Source organism: Oncorhynchus masou, chromosome 24, assembly GCF_036934945.1.
Source record: "Oncorhynchus masou masou isolate Uvic2021 chromosome 24, UVic_Omas_1.1, whole genome shotgun sequence".
NCBI classification, from domain to species: domain Eukaryota; kingdom Metazoa; phylum Chordata; class Actinopteri; order Salmoniformes; family Salmonidae; genus Oncorhynchus; species Oncorhynchus masou.
Window position 1 is genome coordinate 100,291,651 of NC_088235.1, and position 11,086 is coordinate 100,302,736.

Here is an 11,086-nt window from a genome sequence, read left to right on the forward strand (position 1 = left end):
GTTACACATGGAATAAACAAACATACAGTCAATAATACAATAGAGAAAGTCTATATACAGTGTGTGCAAATGAGGTAGGATAAGGGGGGGTGAGGCAATAAATAGGCCATAGTGGCGAAATTATTACAGTATGGCAAATTAAACACTGGAGTGATAGATGTGCAGAAGATGAGTGTGCAAGTAAAGATACTGGGGTGCAAAGGAGAAAAATAAACAAAATAAATAATAATATGGTGATGAGGTAGTTGGATGGGTTATTTACAGATTGGCTATGTACAGGTGCAGTGATCTGTGAGCTGCTCTGACAGCTGGTGCTTAAAGCGAGAGAGGGATATATAAGTCTCCAGCTTCAGTGATTGTTGCAGTTCATTCCAGTCATTGGCAGCAGAGAACTGTAAGGAAAGGCGGCCACAGGAGGAATTGTCTTTGGGGGTTACCAGTGAAATATACCTGCTGGAGCGCGGTTCTGTGGGTGGGTGTTGCTATGGTGACCAGTGAGCTGAGATAACGCCTTGAGCCAGTGGGTTTGGCGACGGATATGAAGCAAGGGCCAGCCAACAAGAGCATACAGGTCGCAGTGGTGGGTAGTATATGGGGCTTTGGTGACAAAACGGATGGCACTGTGATAGACTGCATCCAATTTTCTGAGTAGAGTGTTGGAGGTCATTTTGTAAATGACATTGCCAAAGTCAAGGATCGGTAGGATAGTCAGTTTTACGAGGGTATGTTTAGCAGCATGAGTGAAGGATGCTTTGTTGCAAAATAGGAAGCAGATTCTAGATGTCATTTTGGATTGGAGATGCTTAATGTGAGTCTGGAAGGAGAGTTTACAATCTAACCAGACACCTAGGTAGTTGCAGTCAGAACCTTCCAGAGTAGTGATGCTGGACGGGTGGGTAGGTGTGGGCAGCGATCGGTTGAAGAGCATGCATTAAGTTTTGCTTGCATTTAAGAGCAGTTTGAGGCCACGGAAGGAGAGTTGTATGGCATTGAAGCTCATCTGGAGGTTAGTTAACACAGTGTCCAAAGAAGGGCTGAGAGGTGGATTAGAGAATCACCAGCAGCAAGAGCGACATCATTGATGTATACAGAGAAAAGAGTCAGCCCAAGGATTCAACCCTGTGGCACCCCCACAGAGACTGCTAGAGGTCTGGACAACAGGCCCTCGGATTTGACACACTGAACTCTGCCAGAGAAGTAGTTGGTGAACCAGGCGAGGCAGTCATTTGAGAAACCAAGGCTGTTGAGTCTGCAGATAAGAATGTGGTGATTGACAGAGTCGAAAGCCTTGGCGAGGTCAATGAATACAGCTGCACAGTATTGTCTCTTATCGATAGCGGTTATGATGTCATTTAGGACCTTGAGCGTGGCTGAGGTGCACCCATGACCAGCTCGGAAACCAGATTGCATAGCGGAGAAGGTACGGTGGGATTCGAAATGGTCGGTGATCTGTTTGTAAACTTGGCTTTCGAAGACCGTAGAAAGGCAGGGTAGGATAGATATAGGTATGTAGCAGTTTGGGTCTAGAGTGTCTCCCCCTTTGAAGAAGGGGATGACCGCGGCAGCTTTCCAATCTTTGGGAATCTCAGTCGATACGAAAGAGAGGTTGAACAAGCTAGTAATAGCGTTTGCATCATTTTAGGAAGAGAGGGTCCAGATTGTCTAGCTCTGCTGATTTGTAGGGGTCCAGATTTTGCAGCTCTTTCAGAACATCAGCAATCTGGATTTGGGTGGAGAAATGGGGAGGCTTGGGCAAGTTGCAGTTAGGGGTGCAGGGCTGTTGACTGGGGTAGCCAGGTGGAAAGCATGGCCGGCCATTGAAAAATGCTTTTTGAAATTCTCAATTATCACGGATTTATCGATGGTGACAGTGTTTCCTAGCCTCAGTGCAGTGGGCAGCTGGGAGGAGGTGCTCTTATTCTCCATGGACTTTACAGTGTCCCAGAACTTTTTGGAGTTAGTGCTACAGGATGCAAATTTCTGTTTGAAAAAGCTAGCCTTTGCTTTCCTAACTGACTGTATATATTGGTTCCTAACTTCCCTGTAAAGTTGCATATCGCGGGGGCAGTTCGATGCTAATGCAGAACGCCGCAGGATGTTTTTGTGCTGGTCAAGGGCAGTCAGGTCTGGAGTGATCCAAGGGCTATATCTGTTCTTGGATCTACATTTTTTGAATGGAGCATGCTTATTTAAGATGGTGAGGAAAGCACTTTTAAAGAATTACCAGGCATCCTCTACTGACGGAATGAGGTCAATGTCATTCCAGGATACCCGAGCCAGGTCGTTTTGAAATGCCTGCTCGCTGAAGTGTTTAATGGAGCGTTTGACAGTGATGAGGGGTGGTCGCTTGACCGCAGACCCATTACGGACGCAGGCAATGAGGCAGTGATCGCTGAGATCCTGGTTGAAGACAGCAGAGGTGTATTTGGAGGGTAGGTTGGTTAGGATGATATCTATGAGGCTGCCCATGTTTACGGATTTGGGGTTGTACCTGGTGGGTTCATTGATCATTTGTGTGAGATTGAGAGCATCAAGCTTAGATTGTAGGATGGCCGGGGTGTTAAGCATGTCCCAGTTTAGGTCACCTAACAGCACGAGCTCGATTGTACCGCACGATTGTACCGCAATAACAATTAAATTCACACTTTTTTGTTATATTAAAATCTTGAGAATTTCAGAAATGTACTGTATCATGTGTTGGGCTAATATGTTGGATAGATGTCGAAAGAGGTTAGAGAAGACATAAATGGAATATATATATATTAAACAGGATAACGGTACTTCAAGAACCAGAGCCCTGCCTAACCTAAGTACAAGGGGTCCCTATAAACGGGATCTGTCCCACTTTAGGTACTCCATGCTATCTTACTTTAGCTAGCAATGGTTGGTAAAGTGGGACAACAACAAAAATGACTGAATTACAAAATTGAAACATATCAGCAACTTGTTTTTATTTATTTTCAAGCACCAGTATTGTATAACTATTTACATCACAATTTGGCACAGTGCATTATTTATGACTGGGTTATAACTAACCCAAGATAGTTCATCTGTATCAATTTCAATGGGAGCAAATTAAGCATAGTGGGCAGAACAAGCAAGCAGGTTGGCAGATTCTGTTGGTGTGTTCTAGCATGTTGTTGCATATTTCTGTTAGGGGACGACTTCTCTGTGAAGTGCACGTGTGCAATAACTCAATTCGGTCTAGAACTTCTTGTAAATAACACTTTTTTTCACCTTTGGCAAAAGGCCATGTCAACAAAACTTGTACTCTGTTCGTAACAGATTTTAGTTTTGGGAACAGAAAACCTTATTGCGATGAGACTTTTCTTCGATCAGAAAATCAACAGAATGTTGGCCCAGTTCCATCTTGTTCCAACCTATTGGAAGCTGGGGTGTCTGATCTGTGTGCTAGTAGTTCAAACAGACAACTTGGTTCATTCAACATTCAATACCTCTCACAAATACAATCAGTGATGAGGTCAATCTCTCCTCCACTTTGATCCAGGAGAGATTGACATGCATATTATTAATGTTAGCTCTATCTTTCCATCGAAAGGCAAGCCGTGCTGCCCTGTTCTGAGCCAATTGCAATTTTTATAAGTCCCTCTTTGTGGCACCTGACCAAACGACTGAATAGTAGTCCAGGTGTGACAAAACTAGGGCCTGTAGGACCTGTCTTGTTGATAGTGTTGTTAAGATTGCAGGGCAGCGCTTTATTATAGACAGACTTCTCACCATTCTAGCTACTGTTGTATCAATATGTCTTGACCATGACAGTTTACAATTGAGTTTTACTCCATTTACTCCATTTACTCCGTTTAGTCACCTCAACTTGCTCAATTTCCACATAATTCATCACAAGATTTAGTTGAGGTTTAGGGTTTAGTGAATGATTTGTCCCAAATACAATGCTTTAAAAAAAATATTTAAGACTAACTTGTTCTTTGCCACCCATTCTGAAACTAACTGCAGCTCTTTGTTAAGAGTTGCTGTCATTTCAGTCGCTGTGGTAGCTGACGTGTATAGTGTTGAGTCATCCGCATACATAGACACTTTACTCAAAGTTATTAGTAAAGATTGAAAAAAGTAAGGGACAGCTGCCCTGGGGAATTCCTGATTCTACCTGGATTCTGTTGGAGAGCCTCCATTAAAGCACACCCTCTGTTTTCTGTTAGACAGGTAACTCTTTATCCGCATTATAGTAGAGGGTGTAAAGCCATAATATATATGTTTTTCCAGCAACAGACTGATCAATAATGTCAAAAGCCACACTGAAGTCTAACGAAACAGCCTCCACAATCTTTTTATCATCAATTTCTTTCAGCCAATCATCAGTTGTTGAATGTCCTTCCCTATTTTTAACTAGGCAAGTCAGTTGAGGACAAATTATTATTTACAATGATAGCCTAGGAACAGGGGGTTGACTGCCTTGTTCAGGGGTAGAACAACAGATTTTTTACCTTGTCAGCTCGGGATTTCAATCTAGCAACCTTTCGGTTACTGGCCCAACGCTCTAACCACTAGGCTACCTGCCGCCCCAATAGGTGTGCCCTATAGGTGTGCCCAATAGGTGTGCCCTATAGGTGTGCCCAATAGGTGTGCCCAATAGGTGTGCCCTATAGGTGTGCCCAATAGGTGTGCCCAATAGGTGTGCCCTATAGGTGTGCCCAATAGGTGTGCCCAATAGGTGTGCCCTATAGGTGTGCCCAATAGGTGTGCCCAATAGGTGTGCCCTATAGGTGTGCTGAAAATCTGCTGTCAATTTGTTTACTGTAAAAGAGCATTGGATCTGGTCAAACACAGTTTTTTCCAAAAGTTTACTAAGGGTTGGTAAAATGGGTCGGGTATTTGAACCAGTAAAAGGGGATTAACTATTCTTAACGAGTGGAATGACTTTCGCTTCCCTCCGGGACAAAGGGCACACACTTTCTAGTAGACTTAAATTGAAGATAAGGCAAATACATTGCCTTCAGAAAGTACCCCTTGACTTTTTCCACATTTGATTAATTTACAGACTTGTTTTAAAATTGATGAAATAAAAAACAATCCTCAGCCATCTGCACACAATATCCATAATGATGTTTTTGGAAATGTTTGCAAATGTATAAAAATAAATAAAAGACAGTAATATCCAAAGTTTGAACACAACTACTCATTCCAGTTTTTTTATTTTGTTTTTACTATTTTCAACATTATAGATTAATAGTGAAGACATCAAAACTATGAAATAACACATATGGAATCATGTAGTAACTCAAAGAGTGTTAAACAAATCAAAATATATTTTATGTTTGAGGTTCTTCAAAGTATAGTCGATGACAGCTTTGCAAACTCTTGGCATTCTCTCAACCAGCTTCATGAGGTACTCACCTCGAATGCATTTCAATTAACAGGTTTGCCTTGTTAAAAGTTAACTTGTGGAATTTATTTACTTCTTACATTTACATTTACATTTAAGTCATTTAGCAGACGCTCTTATCCAGAGCGACTTACAAATTGGTGAATTCACCTTCTGACATCCAGTGGAACAGCCACTTTACAATAGTGCATCTAAATCATTTAAGGGGGGGGGGTGAGAAGGATTACTTATCCTATCCTAGGTATTCCTTGAAGAGGTGGGGTTTCAGGTGTCTCCGGAAGGTGGTGATTGACTCTGCTGTCCTGGCGTCGTGAGGGAGTTTGTTCCACCATTGGGGGGCCAGAGCAGCGAACAGTTTTGACTGGGCTGAGCGGGAACTGTACTTCCTCAGTGGTAGGGAGGCGAGCAGGCCAGAGGTGGATGAACGCAGTGCCCTTGTTTGGGTGTAGGGCCTGATCAGAGCCTGGAGGTACTGCGGTGCCGTTCCCCTCACAGCTCCGTAGGCAAGCACCATGGTCTTGTAGCGGATGCGGGCTTCAAATGGAAGCCAGTGGAGAGAGCGGAGGAGCGGGGTGATGTGAGAGAACTTGGGAAGGTTGAACACCAGACGGGCTGCGGCGTTCTGGATGAGTTGTAGGGGTTTAATGGCACAGGCAGGGAGCCCAGCCAACAGCGAGTTGCAGTAATCCAGACGGGAGATGACAAGTGCCTGGATTAGGACCTGCGCCGCTTCCTGTGTGAGGCAGGGTCGTACTCTGCGGATGTTGTAGAGCATGAACCTACAGGAACGGGCCACCGCCATGATGTTGGTTGAGAACAACAGGGTGTTGTCCAGGATCACGCCAAGGTTCTTAGCGCTCTGGGAGGAGGACACAATGGAGTTGTCAACCGTGATGGCGAGATCATGGAACGGGCAGTCCTTCCCCGGGAGGAAGAGCAGCTCCGTCTTGCCGAGGTTCAGCTTGAGGTGGTGATCTTGAGGTGGATACCTAGGATAGGATAAGTAATCCTTCTCACCCCCCTTAAATGATTTAGATGCACTATTGTAAAGTGGCTGTTCCACTGGGTGTCAGAAGGTGAATTCACCAATTTGTAAGTCTGGATAAGAGCGTCTGCTAAATGACTTAAATGTAATGTAAATGTGATCACACTGATATGTCTGCCAGACATGCAGAGATGCGATTCGCCGCCTGGTCATCAGAAGGGGAAAGGAGAAGATTAATTGTGTGTCGTCTGCATAGCAATGATAGGAGAGACCATGTGAGGTTATGACAGAGCCAAGTGACTTGGTGTATAGCGAGAATAGGAGAGGGCCTAGAACAGAGCCCTGGGGGACACCAGTGGTGAGAGCGCGTGGTGAGGAGACAGATTCTCGCCATGCCACCTGGTAGGAGCGACCTGTCAGGTAGGACGCAATCCAAGCGTGGGCCGCGCCGGAGATGCCCAACTCGGAGAGGGTGGAGAGGAGGATCTGATGGTTCACAGTATCGAAGGCAGCCGATAGGTCTAGAAGGATGAGAGCAGAGGAGAGAGAGTTAGCTTTAGCAGTGCGGAGCGCATCCGTGATACAGAGAAGAGCAGTCTCAGTTGAATGACTAGTCTTGAAACCTGACTGATTTGGATCAAGAAGGTCATTCTGAGAGAGATAGCGGGAGAGCTGGCCAAGGACGGCACGTTCAAGAGTTTTGGAGAGAAAAGAAAGAAGGGATACTGGTCTGTAGTTGTTGACATCGGAGGGATCGAGTGTAGGTTTTTTCAGAAGGGGTGCAACTCTCGCTCTCTTGAAGACGGAAGGGACGTAGCCAGCGGTCAGGGATGAGTTGATGTGCGAGGTGAGGTAAGGGAGAAGGTCTCCGGAAATGGTCTGGAGAAGAGAGGAGGGGATAGGGTCAAGCGGGAAGGTTGTTGGGCGGCCGGCCATCACAAGAAGCGAGATTTCATCTGGAGAGAGAGGGAGAAAGAGGTCAGAGCACAGGGTAGGGCAGTGTGAGCAGAACCAGCGGTGTCGTTTGACTTAGCAAACGAGGATCGGATGTCGTCGACCTTCTTTTCAAAATGGTTGACGAAGTCATCTGCAGAGAGGGAGGAGGGGGGGGAGGGGGAGGAGGATTCAGGAGGGAGGAGAAGGTGGCAAAGAGCTTCCTAGGGTTAGAGGCAGATGCTTGGAATTTAGAGTGGTAGAATGTGGCTTTAGCAGCAGAGACAGAGGAGGAAAATGTAGAGAGGAGGGAGTGAAAGGATGCCAGGTCCGCAGGGAGGCGACTTCTTAATGCGTTTGAGCCAATTAGTTGTGTTGTGACAAGGTAGGGGTGGTATACAGAAGATAATACTATTTGTTAACAGATCAAGTCCATATTTTGGCAAGAACAGTTCAAATAAGCAAAGAGAAATGACAGTCCATCATTACTTTAAGACATAAAGGTAAGTCAATCCGGAAAATTTCAAGAACTTTTAAAGTTTCTTCAAGTGCAGTCGCAAAATCTTTCAAGCGTTATGATGAAACTGGCTTTCATGAAGACCACCACAGGAAAGGAAGACCCAGAGTTACCACTGCTACAGAGTAGAGGTCGACCGATTAATCGGAATGGCCGATTAATTAGGGCCGATTTCAAGTTTTCATAACAATCGGAAATCGGTATTTTTGGGCACCGATTTGCCGATTTTATACCATTATTTAACTAGGCAAGTCAGTTAAGAACACATTCTTATTTTCAATGACGGCCTAGGAACAGTGAACATTGAACCGTAATCAAAAACCAAGACTATCAAAGGCCTTTGTGTCCAAACATCAACAGATATTTGTACTAGCTGCAATGTATCATGGAGGGGGACGTAGGCCTATCCAATGAAGTTAGAGGAAATATGTAGGCTACAGTAAGTAAAGTGTCATATCGTCTCTAGACAAGCTGTGCCGTTGAATTTTTGAAGTATCATCATTATAACATGTATTGGAGGATTTTTACTCCACTGGCTGGCTACAAATAAAGGTCCTTTTCAAAACACTGAAACTGTAGACCGTTTGTCAATCAGACTCAGGAATTACCATTGGTTGAAATTGGAATCCTCGGATGTTGTGACAGGCCAAATCAAGGAGTTGGGAAAAAAGTTCAGTGAACGCAGCATGTCTCCCCGGAGGCGGTGAGAAGAGTGGAAGAAAGGAGTGAAGTTGAAGAAATATTGGTAGTAGGAGTAGAGACACCAGGTAATATTCCTTGTCAACCGAGGGATATGTTGTATGTTAGGAAGGTGGATTTTTCTTTGCGTGTATTGCATTGGGTAGCAACTGCACAGCTCAAACAAAGAGGAAATCTGAGAAAATTGGAGGGTTTGCAGAAATAAAGCATCTTTTGTGACTGAGATATTTTACAGCATTACAAGGAATCCTGTCGATGAATGCTCCGTTCTCCCAGGTACCTGAGCCTGTTTTGGGATGTGATTAGAACTGGGACTGAAGTGGTGCGATATATTTATTTTTATTTTCTATTTTTATGACGTCCAATCGTCGTCCCCTCCCTCAATGGAATATTTTTTTGTTTCAATACCCGGAAGTGATGGTTCGTCCGCGAACGAGTCGGCTGTAAGAGCCGGCTCTTGTAAATGAATGTTGGGAGCCAACTCGTATATCAGAAGAGCTGAATCTATTTATAAAAATATACAAAAATTATGATATGAATAATCAAAAGTTTTAAATGAATAGAATTAACTAATTCAAAGAACGAAAAAATAAATAATATAATATAGGCCTATATGCTCACACACATTCAATCTGACTGTCTGCTGAGACTAACAGCCTCACCTGTTGTTCCTGTCAATCAGACACGCAGTGTCAACCAATGAACCAAAGATGCGTGAGGGATGGCCGAACCATCTCACTCACAATCACACACTTAGCAGCTGAGGAGAGAGAGGAAGGACAGCTGTGAAAACAACAGCTGGAAAATGAGTCGGAAACACAGTAGCATTTGGATGCATTTTAATAATGTAGACAATGTTAGAGCACAGTGTATTTGCCCAAACAAAATCTCATATAAAGCTGGTTCTACACACAACCTACATCGGCATATGCGAACTGCGCACCCAACTGTGAAGCTAGATGTAGCGGAGCTTTGAGAAACTAGCGGGCCTGCTAGTGATATTGGTGGAGCCAGCACCTCCACACGTGGAGATGTATCCACTCAGTCAAGTAGGCTTACTCTGTATCCACAGCAATGCAGTATTCTATGGACCAGTTTATACCAAAGTCTATGTCTGTAGCAAAACAAGGCCAAATTGATACTGCATTGGCTAAAATGATTTCCACCGATTTCCAGCCATTTTCGATTGTGGAGGTTTTATAAATTATAGCAATAGTCTAAATCCAATGTACACAATTCCAAGCAGGAAAACCCACTGCTGGACATCAAGGGTAACCACTTCTTACATTTTGGTTACATGTCACGTCTTCGAAGATTTTTCGATGTCTAGCTGTCTTCTGGACTGCTTTGAGTTCAGCGACAGACACACCTCAGAGAACTTGGCAGAGGAACTGTTGAGAGTGGCCAAATAATGACAATTAGATGGAAAAGTGGTATGTTGTGCTAGCGACAATGCAGCTAACATAACCAAAGCCATGAACATTTTTAAATGGACCCATCATCCATGTCTTGCCCACACAATCATCCTGATTGTAAGAGATGCTCTGAAGGTGATGAAGCCCACTGAGGACAAAGTGAAAGCAGCTGTGGAATACTTCCACAGGAGCACAGTAGGTGCTGAAAAACTAAAATCTACACAACGCCAGATGGGGATGCCTGAGCTGAGGCCTAAACAAGACTGCACTACAAAGTGGAATTCAACATTTTATATGCTGAAGTGGTTTCTTGAGTCAAAGGGTGCCATCATCTCTACCCTGGCCATTGTTAATGTACCTGTTGATGCTCTGACCCAAGAGGAATGGGAGGTGGTGGAGAAGATGTGCAGAGTCCTGGAACCCTTTGAGCAGGTCACTGTGGAGATCAGTGGAGAGAAGTACAGTAAGCAGTTATTACTACATCATGATTTAATCCAGTATTATATATGTATATGAGCAGTAGATGAAAATGTAGTATCAGTAGACAAAACATGAACCTGAACTAATAAGTTACTGTTCTCTCTTTTCAGCTATGTGACAGCCTCAAAAATGATACCCCAGTGTAAGGTTCTGCAGCGAATCACAGCCAGCCGCCAGAGAGAAGCAAATGTAACCACAGGACATCTGACAGAGTTGATGGACACCCTATGTTCATAAATGGACAAAAAGTTCCACAGAATGGAATATAATCACGTGCTTTAAGAAACTGCTGCACTTGACCTCAGGTTTAAGAAGTTAGCCTTCAGTGATGCCAGAGGGATTGATGAGGCTCTTCAAAGAATAACCTCAGCTGCAGGGAGGAACAGCCCCAGCAGTCAACTGGCTCAGGCAACAGGGCAACAGGAAGAAGAGGGATCAGATGGAGCAGAAGCACCAGCAGTTGTGCCACAAACAACTGTTGTTTGAATGCTGTTTGACGAGAAAGCAACTTGGGATGCAGCACGAAGGAATCCCTCAGCAGATGCCATAATGGAGGTCCGATCCTATTTGGAGGAGCCACTCCTCCAAAGATCTGCAGATCCTCTGAGCTGGTGGAAGAACAAGGCCTCTGTCTACCCACGGCTTACTCAAGTCATGACAGGGAGACTCTGCATAGTGGCCACATCCGTTCCCTG